The following is a 15,513-nucleotide window of genomic DNA, read 5'->3' as shown; positions in this document are numbered from 1 at the left end:
ATGGAACGATGAGCTGTATGTGTTATTCGACGACATAGACATAGTCCAGCGAATAAAAAACAGCGGCTACGCTAGCTAGGACATGTTGTTCGAATGGATGAAGGTGCTCCAGCTCTGAAAAGCAAGCTATAACCGCGTAAGCGGTGTCTACGCCAGTCAAGAAGAAGAAGATATAAAAATCACGTATCACGTTGTTTGTTTTCGATGGACTCCTAAACTACTGAACCGATTTTAATGAAATTTTTAACACTGTGTGCAGTTTGGTCCAACTTGAAAGATAGGATAGTTTATAACTCTCCTTATAGTCGCATTATTTATATATTGCAAATTATTTGTTTATTATTAGCAAAGCTATCTACCAGTTGGTGGCGCTAAGTGCGCTATGTTACAGTAGATGGCGCTACATTTCTTTCTAAATTTTCATGGATTTAGGCTGTCATAACAAAAGCTGCCACTTGCTAAAAACATTAAATGAAAATGCGTTGTTTGAAGTTTATATTATTTGTGGTAAAGTTATACGAATCTATGACTTCCAATATTCTAAATTTAAGAAAAAATCACATACAATCCGTGAAATAAATAAAGTTATGTACATATGTATGGTCAGACAAATAAGCAATGCTGCCACTCTTTTCCAGTAAATCTTTCTCGAATTTGGGAGATTTCAGAGGAATTTAGGAAATCGCAGAGTTGATTTCTGCATGTATTTCCTAAATGCAAAAAGAAAATTTCATTTATTTGCATTTAGGTATAGAATTTTGTATGGCTAATGCCCGGTTTCACAGTTCATACTTAAGTTGTGCCTAAATAAAATCTTAGCTAAGTATTGTTGAAAACTGAGTAGTCGTAGTCAACATAAGTATGGAGTTCATTTGGAGTAAAATTTAGAGCTATATGTGCTATTGCAGTAGATGGCGCTACATGAGAATACATTTATTGACACTTATTTGTGATACTAACGGCTGACGTTGTAAGGTAATTGAATAAGTGCGCTGTATTAGGCTAGATGGCGCTATAGAAGCAGATGCTGTTATATTAAAAGTCCAAACGTTTATTTTAGCTAAAATTTATTAAACGTAAAACGTGTGTTTAAAATTTACCATTTATTAAACTCTTTGCTTTCTTTTTATTATTTAAAACTCTTTAAACGAATTAAATAAAAGTAAGTATTATTAGCTTGCTTTTCATTTTATTTATTAAATCTTATTTTGAAAAAAAAAAAAATCGAACCTCAATAATGACAGACTACAGTTTCCTATTCGTTTAGCTTTTGCCATGTCCATTAATAAGTCTCAAGGCCAAACAATGTCCATTTGTGGGTTAGATTTGGATAATCCATGTTTTTCCCATGGGCAATTATATATTGCATGATCACGTGTGGGAAAACCATCAAATCTATTTGTGTTAGCTCGAGACAGGTTAACCAAAAATATTGTGCACCAATAAGTGCTAAGTTATATTAAAATGTTTATAATTCAAAAAAATAAATACTACTATTAAAAATTAAGAATTATCTTTCCTAAGATTATAAAATTAAATGTTACATGTTATCAATTAACAATTTTGTAATTAACTTATTTGTTAAAACCAATTTTATGAAAATTTGTGCCTATTATCAACTCTACGAAAATTTTCATCAATAATTTTAAAAATTTTGACCTCAAGTTCAAATCTCAATCCCGTGGATTTTTATACCAGATATGTATATACTAAGGTTTCCGTCTTTATTCATAAATAATAATTTCACTGTAGTGAATAGTTTACTACAACACAGCAAATCTAAAAGTGAGGAAATGTACGTTCTGAGAATTCGAATGATTCAAACCGATTTATCGTTTAAGTTCAAAATTTTACAGTTTCATATGTACATACATAGGTATGTATGTGTCATGTTAGCGTGTCGGAGAGCCATCTTCTTTATTTGTTTACACGCTACACAACAAAACAAAGAACGAACTTCGCCAAAAATTTTTATACTGATCAGAGACGTTATTCCCTGAATATATTAACATTCCATACAAATAAATGGCCTTGAACAGAGTTCAAAAGCGTTTTAACTATTTCAAATAAAAATTGGGCGGGCGAAGTTCGCCGGGTCAGCTAGTATAATATATGTAATATATAAATATTTATGTTATATTAACATACTTGTTATATATATATTATTTTTAACAGTTTTTTAAGAATTTTCATAAATTAATTGAATATAAGAAAACATTTTTTTTTTTTTGAACGCGAAGTACTTTATTTTCTCAATATTCATTGAGAACATAAGGTAGTGTTATAGATTGTTATCAAACGACTATTACAATATACTGAAAAACAATTGTGAAATATACAAAAATTAATATATAATGGTATATTGTATAGTTGTTAGAGAGAATCTTAACATAAAGATACAGATTTTTGAACGCAAAGTACTTTATTTCTCATTATTCATTGAGAACATAAGGTAGTGTTATAGATTGTTATCAAACGACTATTACAATATACTGAAAAACAATTGAAATGTACAAAAATTAATATATAATGGTATAGTGTATAGTTGTTTGAGAGAATCTTAACATAAAGCTACAGCTTTGAACGCAAAGTTATCAAACGACTTTTACAATATACTGAAAAGCAATTGAAGTATACAAAAATTAATATAATGGATTATTGTATAATATAAAAACTATGTTTGGTTAAACGGGTTAGGAGTAGGTGGCAAGACCGTTGGGATAATAGTCCTAACGGTCGTGTGACTTATGAGTACATTCGGGATGTTGGGTTTGTTGGGGAAAACCCAGATTTCAGATTCTGTCTGAGTCTGGGTTTCCTATTTACGGGGCATGGGCCTTTGAATGCTTTTTTGCATCAGAGGCACCTCTCTGATGGAATGGAATGTATGTGTGGGGCGCGTGTTGAGGATTGGGTGCATGTTATTGCTGAATGCCCGATGTACTCGGACATTAGGGACCTTGGGGGTATGGGGATTAGTTGGACTGATGGACGGTTAGATGTTAGTGGTGTGATCTCCACTAGTTGGGATGCCGAACGATTAGAATTATTTGGTGTGTTTGCGCGTGAGGTGTTTAAGCGGCGAAGACAATTAGCTGGAAACTAAGTATAGTTTCTTTGTGTGAATGAGGTTTGTATTGGATGAGAGAATGGGGTCCAACCCCTGGTCACCAGTCCAGAGCAGTATGGAAGCTCAACTGGTAGTAGTTTCAACTACGAGGTCTGACCGGAGACTTAATTCTGGTACCACGGGGAGTAGGAGCCCTTGGAGTTCGCTCCAACCTACTCGTGCGGACTGGCCCCTCGGGGAGTATCGTGGTGGTTGTGGTTTAATACCCGAATGCGCGGAGAGTGATATTTGTCACTCAATGTGGAGTTGCATTGCAATCGGGTGCCGGACCCAAAGTACGGCAGAGGTTTTAGATAGGCCTCGAACCCCACCAAGGTGGTTAGTGTGTCCATTTCACACGCCAATTGGTACTGAATAATGCATTGCATTTTTCGGGGCGCTGATCATCGCATTTTATTGATCCGCTGTGCTTCGGAGCACCGTGAGGTAAGGCCGTCATCGGCAAGTACTCACGCAAAAATACACCGGACGTTGTCCCTCTAATTAAAGAGGCGAAACCACATGTAAAGAGCCGAAACCACATATATTTGCATATAAAAAAAACTAAGTTTGGTTAAACGGCGGACATAAAAATGAATATATTTACGTAGCCAAATGCATCGTCATCGTATTAGTGACGCGCATGAAGGAATTAAGGAGATTCCTACTGTCCCTCTAATTGGAGTTGTTTGTAGAACCTCGAAGTGAACGGACGCGTTTGCGCATCATTGCGAGTTTTTAAAAGCGATTTTTAAAGTGATTTTCAGTGTTTCTGAAGCGAAAGAATTTTTCGGTTTTTCGGTAGCCTGTTGTGAAAATAGACACAGTAAGCAGGTACGTGAGGGATTATACACATCGTGTGTATTCCCAAAGTGTGTGCGGATAGCGGCTTAGGCCATTAACTTGTGTGTGTTAGTGAACAAAGTGTGGGATTTCCCAGCAGTGCGGGTATAGTGGCCATTAACAAACCTTTGTGCAGTGCAGGTAGTGGAAGTGTACTTTTAGCGCTTTGTGTTGTACTAATCGCGAGTGTTTGTTCTCTGTGGTGTTATTGGTGCAGGTACAAGAGAGTACCAGCCAGTGTAGGTGGATATGGCTCCACCACGGAGGAAAGGAGCCAAGGCGCGTGCGGAGGGCGAGGATTCCGAGCCCGCAACGGTCGGGTTTTTATCCACGACGGATGGTATGGGACCACGTCCGAGGCCACCCAAGCGCAGGAAAGAGCGGGTCGGCTCACCACCGCTGGTGAAGTCTGACGATAGCGGAAGCGAAGGAGAATGCGGAAGTGAAGCAGGGAGAGAGGGAATGACAGAAGCAGTGGTCAACCCCAAGAAAGCAGCCGGGAGTAAGGGCGCCGCTAAAGATGTCGTAGGTGGTAAAAAGAAGGTTAGTGGAGTAGGGGAGGGAGTTTTTGAGGCACGGAAAGGGTCCGTAGTTGGGGGTAACGCTGTCGGGAATGTTGCAGCAATGAAAGCTGTAACAGCTGTCGTGGGGGACCATCCGTCTCTTCAGGTGGAGCAAGGACTGCTCCTGGTTCTTCGGCGCCTGCCCCTCCAGCACCCGTGCTGGAGGCAATAGCGCCAACGCTGCCAAAGGCAGTTGAGACCTGGTCGGTCGTAGTAAGGAGTAAGGCTCCTGTAGCTTCCTCCAAGGAAGTTATAAACAAAGTAGTTAAGGAGGTGGGACCTTCCCTCGGTGTACGTGTACACGAGGTGAAACCCATTAAGAGTGGTGGTGTGGTCATCCGCACCCGCTCTGTTGTGGAAAGGGAGAAAGTGGCAAATAATGCCAAATTTGTGCGGGAAGGTGTTACATCAGGTGGTTCTCCTTCCGTGTTCGTGCAGTTCAATGCACTGCATTGTCGCAACTGCGATTTCAAGGGCAAACCATCAGGGCATCATATGATGTCAGCTGCTTGCCCAGTCTACTGCGGCATTGTCGAGCGTGCCCTAGCTAGACACTAATGGGGGGTATTTTACAATTAAATTTTTAGAGGTCCTACGCCGTCATGTGTGAGTTAGGGCGTTGTATTTTAGATAGTGGATGCAGCATCGCCTTACTCCAGGAGCCATACGCCACCAATTTTGGAATGGTAAGTGGTCTTCCTGGGGGTTTCAGGGTCTTCACGGACCTTGGGTTTACTGCTGCAATAGTTGTGACTGACCCAAGCTATGACTGCATAGTTTTGGATTCGTCACAAGAGGGTGTATGTGTTTCTGTAGAGGGGGGGTTCGGTAGGCTGATTGCTGCTAGTATGTATTGTAAGTTTATGGAACCTATAGAGCCTTATCTGCGATACATGGATAAGCTACTACTACTTGCGAGTGGTAGCCCATTTATCCTAGGGATGGATGCGAATGCCACGTCCTCGATGTGGTTTAGCAAGTTTTCTCGATGGGCGTACAGATATCGGAGCCACAACGGGGTCGGGCATTAAGCGAATGGATGGCTGCTAACAGTCTCCACATCCTAAATGAGTCAAGCGAGGGGTACACATTTGATGGTCCTAGAGGGGGGAGCGACATTGACGTGTCCTTGATCAATGAGGCAGCAAATAGGGCGTTCAGTTTTAGGTGGGAGATTAGTGGAGGGTGGGGATTGAGCGATCATAATTTGATTAAAATTATGGTTACTCCTAATTCCCCTCCCTCGACGTATGTAAGTCCATTGCGGCGATGGCGTACCTCTGGTATCGACTTGAACCAATATGGACAGTGTGTTAGGGAAGCGGTATTCGATATACCGCTTAGTGAGTTTGAAAATCTGGGGGTGGACGAGCAAATTGCTCGGTTGTACGAATTGGTCTGGGGAGTGAACGATAGGTTGTTGAAGAAATATAAGGATTTTAGGGTTAGGAAAATAAAGTGGTGGACGCACTATTAAGACGGAAGTTTCAACGCGCTCGGCGGTCAAATTCGGATAGGTTGGCTCAGATTAGGAACGATTTCAGTTGTGCGATGCATGAGTATAAGGCCATGCTTATAAAAATCAAAGAAGAGGAGTGGAGGGGTTCGTCAATGAGCATAGGGATGCCCCCTGGGGTCAGGTCTTAAGGATTTGTAGGGGTCGTAGGAGGGAGGACATCACTTCTCTTCGTGTTGATGACACTGTGTTATCAACATGGAGTGAGTGTGCAGGGGTTCTGTTAGGAGCGTTCTTTCCTAGGGCTGAGGAGCTGGCACCTCTTGCACAAGAGGTACCTGTTCCTCCACTTGATGATGGGGAGTTGGGATATGCCTTTAGCCTGGTTAGGTCTAAACGGTCCCCAGGTCTTGATGGTTTGAACGGAGAGTTGTGCAAAAGCTTGTGGAAGTTCATTCCGGAATACTTGGAGGTCATTTACGATAAGTGCTTTTATTAGAGGCTTTTTCCACGTGAGTGGAAAAGTGCTAGGGTTGTTCCTCTCCTGAAGTCACCTGATAAGATTAGGAGTGATCCACGATCTTATCGGGGCATCAGTCTTCTTCCAGTGCTTGGTAAAGTACTGGAGAGGGTTATGGTGGAACGGCTTCAGGAGCTAACGCGGGATCTGCGGTCGGATAGGCAGTACAGTTTCAGGAAAGGACGCAGCGTAGAGGATGCTTGGTTTTATGTCCAGAGGGCCGTTAGGGAGAATACCAACAAATATGTCCTCGGCATATTCCTCGGTGATTCAACGATTGGAGGAACTTGGCTGTCCGGAAATTAGTCTCTGGCAAAGCTACTTTTCGGACAGAAAAGCCTCTATCGTTGGAATGAATGGTAGCGTGGACATTGGGGTAGAACGGGGCTGCCCACAGGGATCCATCTGTGGTCCATATATATGGAACCTAATGATGGACTCTCTGCTTGGCCAACTTGAGACACTTTGTAGTTGTTGCGCATACGCAGACGATCTTCTTCTCCTAGTTGAAGGTCGTTCACGGTTGGAGTTAGAGCGGAAGGGTGAACGATTGTTAGAAATTGACACTTTGTAGTTGTTGCGCATACGCAGACGATCTTCTTCTCCTAGTTGAAGGTCGTTCACGGTTGGAGTTAGAGCGGAAGGGTGAACGATTGTTAGAAATTGTTCACAATTGGGGTATAGGTGTGGGGGTTGACGTATCGGTTGACAAGACGGTGACAATGCTCTTGAAAGTCATACTGTCATCGGCTCGTCCACCGATTGTCCGAATGAATGGGGTCAATATCAGGTATGTGACGCAAGTCAAATATCTGGGATTGGCCATCGGCGAAAGGATGTGTTTCAACCCTCACTTGGTTTACGTGGAGGAGCGATTGTTAGGAATTGCCGGCAAAGTCAAACGTGTGTTAAGGAGTGATTGGGGTCTCGGACGTCGTGCGGTTCGTACTATATATCGCGGCTTATTTGTGGCCTGTGCCACATATGGAGCCGCTATATGGTGGGAATTAGCATCAAAGGTCAGGGGTCGCCAAAAACTTCTCTCCATACAACGTTGTTTGATGGTTGCCTGTTTGCCTGTATGTAGCACCATTTCTACAGATGCGTTACAGGTGTAGTTAGGTGCGCCTCCTCTTGACCTGATTGTTATACAGCGTGCTGTTGCATTTAGGTTAAGAAGAGGCTTAAGTGTCTCATTGCTGTCGAATTGGATTTCCGATGAGGATGTTGCGAGGGAGGGCTATCTAAGGAGCAAAAGGCTTCTATATGATAGTGTTAGGAGTAAGTGGCAAGACCGTTGGGACAATAGCCCTAGCGGTCGGGTGACCTACGAGTACATTCGGGATGTTAGGTTTGTAGAGGAAAACCCAGACTTCAGATTCTGTATGAGTCTGGGTTTCTTGCTTACCGGGCATGGACCTTTGAATGCTTTAAATTAAAAACTCTTGACGTTAAATTAAAATAAACAAAAAATTATCACTCTAAGCGGTGGATCACTCGGTTCATGGGTCAATGAAGAACGCAGCTAACTGTGCGTCATCGTGTGAACTGCAGGACACATGAACATCGACATTTTGAACGCATATTGCAGTCCATGCTGTTATGTACTTTATTTAATTTTAAAGTGCTGCTTGGACTACATATGGTTGAGGGTTGTAAGACTATGTTAAATTAGTTGCTTATTCTTTTAGGCAATTAATAGAATTTAAGCACATGGTATATTACTGGATTGTATTTTTCAATCCATAATATTAATAGCATAAAAAGAAATATAGAAAATATATTCTTGAACACCTCATATTTGAACGAAATTTTATAATAAACTAGCGTTACCCGGCGGACTTCTCTACGCAAAAAATTTATTGCTTAAAAGATTTGATTTCTTAACACAATAATGAAAAATAAAAGCAATATTCAATTTAATACAATTGTATACACAACATTTTTTGTTTTATTTTGTGGTGCATAAATAAACAAATTTTTCGTGGCTCCAACTCTCGAACATGCAACGTACAGTTGACCGTGAGAAAAGCAAGCTTCCTCTAAATTAACTCCACACACTTGGAGCGTTTGCCCTTGGGCTTTGTTGACGGTCATAGCAAAAGATAGCCGAACAGGAAATAGAAGAGGTTTAAATTCGAATGGCCTGTCCGTTGGTATTAATGGGATGCGCGGTATTAGTACAATTTTGCTTTGCCAGTGAGAATTGTTGCTTGAATTAAATTTGGCATCAATTTCTTCACTGAAAGTCTCGTCCCATTACAAAGTTTCGGTGCATTAAGATTTCGAAGAAGTATAATCGATGAACCAACTTTCAAATTCACATATGCGGTGGCATGCCTGGTGGTTCCAAAGAATTTAAAAATTCAACCGGATAAATGACTACGTCTTCATCATTCATAGCAGTATCAATGGATTTATACGTTTCCGAATTACCTGGTAATTTTTCCTGGATGTGGAAATTGATTTCATTGACATTGACATTATTTGGTGCTAAAATTGCACGTTCTCGTAACCAATCATGGTTATTATAATTTTGAGCAATATTTGGAAAAACGCGATCAATGAGTTCTTCTTTTGATGATACAATTATTGAAAATTATTCGGTAACGTGATAAAGCAATTTTGATCACTTGCCATTTTTCCATCGCCAATCTTCAGCAATTGCTTTGAAAACTCACGTGCTGGAGAATCATTTTGAAAACGTACACGCATATTGGTCGTCAACGAAAGCATTTGTACGTGTGCCCACAAAAATGAACATTTCAAACATGCATTAATTTCATCAGCTGGTGTTGATCTCGGAATAACAGGCAACGTTTGACGAAAATCACCAGATAACAATATTAATGCACCGCCAAACAGCTGTAAACTCCGTTTCAAATCTTGTAATGTTGGATTTAAGGCTTCCAAAGATTTTTTATGGGCCATTGGACATTCGTCCCATAAAATAATGGATGTTTGTTTCCAGAACTCCTTGAAATATTGCATGTTGGTGTTTCAATTGCTTGCATGTTCAATGGCAATTTCAAGGCGGAATGTGCTGTGCGGCCGCCATCAAGTAATATAGCTGCAATTCCGGAAGAAGCAAGTGCCAATGCGATTTTTTGTTCCGACCGAATCGTTGCCAGTATTAATGAAATCAAAAATGTTTTTCCAGTGCCGCCAGGTGCATCCAAAAAATATAATCCACCAGTGTTGTCATTGACAGTTTGCATCACTGTGTCATATACATATTTTTGTTGATCATTTAATTGTGGAGTATACGTTTGTACGAACGCACGCAATTCATTACGATCGAATTGCAGTTCGCGTTGCAATTCTCGTTCAAATAAATCATGCATTGGACGATTTGGTGGAGTCAATTCTAATTGCCCTAATGCCTTATTTGCAATCGTAAAGCACAAATCTTCCATCATTATCAAGGCTTCATTATACATTTCCAATGTCAGCAGCAATGCAGGATCATTGGAACGATGTCGAAGTCGAATCAAAATGTCTTCAGCCATGAACTCTTTGTATTTATTCCACAATTCCAGTGGATTTGATGGAAAACATGTTGATATTATGATCGCAAATAACATACGAATTTGAATTGGTGGAGAAACAATTGATGCATCACGAAGCGTAGCATCCCAATGCGTATCATCTTCCAGCAAATGCAAGTGTTGACATGCTTCACGGTATGTTGCGCACAATTGACCATTAACAGTTCGTAAATGTTGGAATGATTGAGGTCCAAGTATGTTCACCAACAAAAGTCGCAAGTAAAAACATTCAACATTAGCTGGACTAACTGTACAAATGCGTCCCAAAGCATCTGTTCGAAAAATACCTGGATAACCATCAACAGGTGTGCCTTGTTTGCGACGTTGAAATTTTTTTGTTGATGCATTCCATGTGAAATAGTGAGGCACTTCCGAATATAGCAAAGTCCTGGAAAATTCATCAGTTTCACATAACTGGAAATAAGCTGTCAGTGTAGTTACTGGTGGCTCTACTACTCTTTGTTCGGCATTTGCAGCAGTGTAGTAAACACGTTGGCCGTTTTCAAGATGAACTGCCAAATGTACAACAACCGGATGTCTGTCATGAATTGGAAACGATAAATTACGCCATACAGCCTCATTCTTACTAATATAGCGCCCCATTTGGTACTGCAAAATTTCGTTATGATTATTCTCAGGAGCCACTCCAAAAACAGCCATATCGCTGGCCCTTATTCACATACTTGCAAATATATTTGATTGATTTTACAGAATTGCAATATTCTACGTTGATGTGAGCGTTGAACATTTTTGACAGCATCGGTGAGTACGGAACTATCCACCGGTTATCGATTTCAACATCTTGATTTTTAATTTTAATTAAAGTTAATTTACCGTTGTCTTCAGTTGATCGTCGACGATACTGTGGATATCCATCATCTCCTGTAATTGTTTCAGCAATCAATTGCTTTGGAAAACGTTTCGAACATTTACCATCAATCATACAAAGTGAATTTCGATTAATATCACCACAGGGACCGTGAATCATATTTTTCGTGACAACTTCGAATAATCCTGAGTCGATGGTTTGATCTGGAATTTCGGCCGATATGATGGTATCAATCATATCAGGGGTTATTTTGTTTACGCACCAAATCAAAATATGTGCATGAGGTAAGCCTCTTTTTTGCCATTCTATGGTATACATTGGAGGATGGGATCATGTGTAGAAGTTCACGCAAGTGAGGAAAGTTTTTGATTGTCACTCACTTGGGAGTGGCCAGAAACGATTCTTCTCCACATGGTTCAAGCAGTTCACGACTTCCGGTTTTAGACCAAGTATCCTCTGGGTAGCCAACAGACATCCGTTTGAAGGCGAGCTAAAGTGAGAAGGCGAAGCCCGCTTATGCGGTTGTGCGTAGGGTTTGGGACCCACCACATAAAAACACCCCCCAATGAAAAATCTACGAAAGCCTCGGATGAGACACCCCCCTTTTGATGACGACCCCTACAAACGTTTTAAGGATAATGATATAAGGGCATGCACCTGGAATGTCCGGACCCTTAATTGGGAAGGTGCCTCTGCCCAGCTGGTTGATGTCCTCATACGACTTAAGGCTGACATCACCGCCATCCAAGAAGTGCGATGGACGGGACAAGGACGGAAGAAGGTGGGTCCTTGTGACATCTACTACAGCGGCCATATAAAGGAGCGCAAATTTGGTGTTGGATTTGTGGTGGGAGAGAGACTCCGTCGCAGAGTCCTGGCATTCACCCCGGTGGATGAACGTCTAGCCACAATCCGCATCAAAGCGAGGTTCTTTAACATATCGCTGATTTGCGCCCACGCCCCAACGGAAGAGAAGGACGATGTGACCAAAGATGCTTTCTATGAGCGCCTCGAACGCACCTATGAGCGCTGCCCCCGCCACGATGTAAAAGTCGTGCTTGGTGATTTTAACGCCAGGGTGGGTAAAGAAGGTGTCTTTGGCACAACAGTCGGAAAATTCAGCCTCCATGACGAAATATCGCCTAACGGCCTGATGCTGATCGACTTCGCTGGGGCCCGAAATATGGTCGTCTGTAGTACCAGATTCCAGCATAAGAAAATACATCAAGCTACTTGGCTGTCTCCTGATCGAAACACGCGAAACCAAATCGATCACGTTGTGATAGACGGAAGACATGTCTCCTGTGTTTTAGACGTGCGAACGCTCCGAGGACCAAATATAGACTCGGACCATTATCTGGTCGCAGCGAAGATACGCACCCGCCTCTGTGCAGCAAAGAATGCCCGTCAACAAACACAAGGAAGGTTCGACGTCGAAAAGCTGTAATCGCAACAGACAGCCACGAAATACTCTACTCGACTTGCACTCCTGCTCTCTGAGAGCACTCATCAGCATCTCGGTATAATGGAACTGTGGAACGGCATCTCAAACTCACTGCGTACCGCTGCAGCCGAAACAATTGGTTTTCGGCAACGACAAAAAACAAGCTGGTACGATGAGGAGTGCCGTCTCGCAGCGGAGAGAAAACAGACTGCCTACCTCGCAACATTGCAAACGACCACAACACGTGCGGGATGGGATAGATACCGAGAGCTGAAGAGGGAAGCGAGACGCATTTGCAGACAAAAAAAGAAAGAGGCCGAAATGCGTGAGTACGAAGAGCTTGAGAAGCTGGCAGACAGAGGGAATGCTCGAAAATTTTATGAAAAAATGAAGCGACTTAACGAAGGTTTCAAGACCGGAGCATCCTCATGTAGAGACCAAGGTGGTAATCTGGTAACCGATGTCCAGGGCATACTGGGATTATGGAGGGAACACTTCTCCGACCTGCTGAATGGCAGTGAGAGTACAACACCAGGAGATGGCGAACCCGATCCCCCAATCGATGACGATGGAACAGATGTTCCATTACCCGACCATGAAGAAATTCGAATAGCAATTACCCGCTTGAAGAACAACAAAGCAGCGGGGGCCGATAGATTACCGGCAGAACTATTCAAATACGGCGGCGAAGAACGGATAAGGTGCATGCATCAGCTTCTTTGCAGAATATGGTCGGAAGAAAGCATGCCTGACGATTGGAATCTCAGTGTGCTCTGCCCAATCCATAAAAAGGGAGATCCCACAATCTGCGCCAATTACCGTGGGATCAGCCTCCTAAATATCGCATACAAGGTTCTATCGAGCGTATTGTGTGAAAGACTAAAGCCCACCGTCAACAAACTAATTGGACCTTATCAGTGTGGCTTTAGACCTGGAAAATCGACAACTGACCAGATATTCACCATGCGCCAAATCTTGGAAAAGACCCGAGAAAAGAGGATCGACACACACCACCTTTTTGTCGATTTTAAAGCTGCTTTCGACAGCACGAAAAGGAGTTGCCTTTACGCCGCGATGTCTGAATTTGGTATCCCCGCAAAACAAATACGGCTGTGTAAATTGACGTTGAGCAACACCAAAAGCTCCGTCATGATTGGGAAGGACCTCTCCGAGCCGTTCGATACCAAACGAGGTTTCAGACAAGGTGACTCACTATCGTGCGACTTCTTTAACCTGATGCTGGAAAAAATTATAAGAGCTGCAGAGCTAAACCGAGAAGGTACAATCTTCTACAAGAGTGTACAGCTCCTGGCGTACGCCGATGATATTGATATCATCGGAAGCAACAACCGCGCCGTTTGTTCTGCTTTTTCCCGCATGGATAAGGAGGCGAAGCGAATGGGTCTGGAGGTGAATGAGGACAAGACGAAATATCTCCTGTCATCAAACAAACAGTCGGCGCATTCGCATTTTGGCTCCCACGTCACAGTTGACAGTCATAACTTCGAGGTCGTAGATAATTTCGTATACCTGGGAACCAGCATCAACAACACGAACAATGTCACCCTCGAAATCCAGCGCAGAATAACTCTTGCCAACAGGTGCTACTTTGGACTGAGTAGGCAATTGAACAGTAAAGTCCTCTCTCGACGAACCAAAATCAAGCTCTACAAGTCGCTTATCATTCCCGTCCTGCTTTACGGTGCAGAAGCTTGGACGATGTCAACATCAGATGAGACGACACTAGGAGTTTTCGAGAGGAAAATTTTGCGCAAGATTTATGGTCCTCAGAACATTGGCAACGGCGAATACCGCAGACGATGGAACGATGAGCTGTACGAGTTATACGACGACATTGACATAGTTCAGCGAATAAAAAGACAGCGGCTACGCTGGCTAGGTCATGTTGTCCGAATGGACGAAAACACTCCAGCCCTGAAAGTGTTCGATGCAGTACCCGCCGGAGGAAGCCGAGGAAGGGGAAGGCCTCCACTCCGTTGGAGGGACCAGGTGGAGAGTGACCTGGTTTCACTTGGGATCTCCAACTGGCGCCGAACTGCGAAGGAGAGAGACAGGTGGCGCACTATCGTCGATTCGGCTATAACCAGCTAAACGGTTGCAACGCCAATCACATGGTATACATAAAGCACCGCACTTCTCCAAATACACGGAGTTTGACAATCAGATCCATTAATTTTTTCAATTTTTGATGGAATACACGGGCAGTTATGTCATGCCGATCTTTTGGCACCTGACCATCAAGTAAACAATCAGACACATCGACCCACTTCGGGTTGCACGTAAATGTTATGAATAGATCCGGTCGTCCATAATTTCGTACATATATCATCGCATCTTGCGTATATTCATGCATATGAGGTGGGCTACCAACATATGATGATGGTAAAATTGTTAAACGGTCGATATCATTCACATTTACATCATTGATTATTGCGTCACGCAAATGTATGTATTCCTCTGATCTTAATCGGGCTTGATTGTAACGGATGAAATTTAATTGCTCACTTTAAATTTTGGCGTACATATCGACGCTATATTGATGCGAAAGTTGATTGCATCGCAAAATAAAATTTGTTTCTTGAGGGCGAATCATCAATCGGTACGAATAAAAATTCATCGCACTGACTTTTTTTTGTTGTTTCTTGACCTGTATTGCAAAAATTAATTAGCGAATGAAAATGAGATATAAATCATATCTAGCACATTCGCGTAAATTGCGGGAATTCCCGTCATTCATGTTTCCTTCAATAAAACAATTGCGGGAATTCCCGCGCTATTTGAATAGGGCTTTTCTTGCTTACCGGGCATGGACCTTTGAATGCATTTTTGCATGAAAGGAACCTTTCCGGAAGTCCGGAGTGTATATGTGGGGCACACTCTGAGGACTGGATGCATATCATAGCGGAATGCCCGATGTACTCGGACATTAGGGATCTTGGGGGTATGGGGATTAGCTGGACTGATGGACAGCTAGATGTTAGTGGTGTGCTCTCGGATAGTCCGAATGCCGAACATTTAGGGTCGTATAATAGGTTTGCACGTGTTTTGTTCAGTCGGCGTAGGCAATTAGTTGAAAATCGGGTGGAAGAGGTATAATTTTTATACCATCAACTTAAATGGTCACCAGTCCGGAGCAGTATGGTAGCTCAACTGGTAGTAGTTTCAACTACGAGGTCTGAC

At 42.4% G+C, this 15,513-nt stretch overlaps 1 pseudogene; it reads left to right on the top strand.

Moving 5' to 3' along the window:
- Nucleotides 1–7,968: 7,968 nt before the first annotated feature.
- Nucleotides 7,969–8,147, top strand: LOC128923204 (5.8S ribosomal RNA; annotated as a pseudogene).
- The last annotated feature ends 7,366 nt before the right edge of the window (nt 8,148–15,513 follow it).

The sequence above is a fragment of the Zeugodacus cucurbitae genome, chromosome X, assembly GCF_028554725.1.
Source record: "Zeugodacus cucurbitae isolate PBARC_wt_2022May chromosome X, idZeuCucr1.2, whole genome shotgun sequence".
Taxonomy (NCBI): Eukaryota; Metazoa; Arthropoda; class Insecta; order Diptera; family Tephritidae; genus Zeugodacus; species Zeugodacus cucurbitae.
This window is presented reverse-complemented; position numbering and strand designations above follow the sequence as displayed.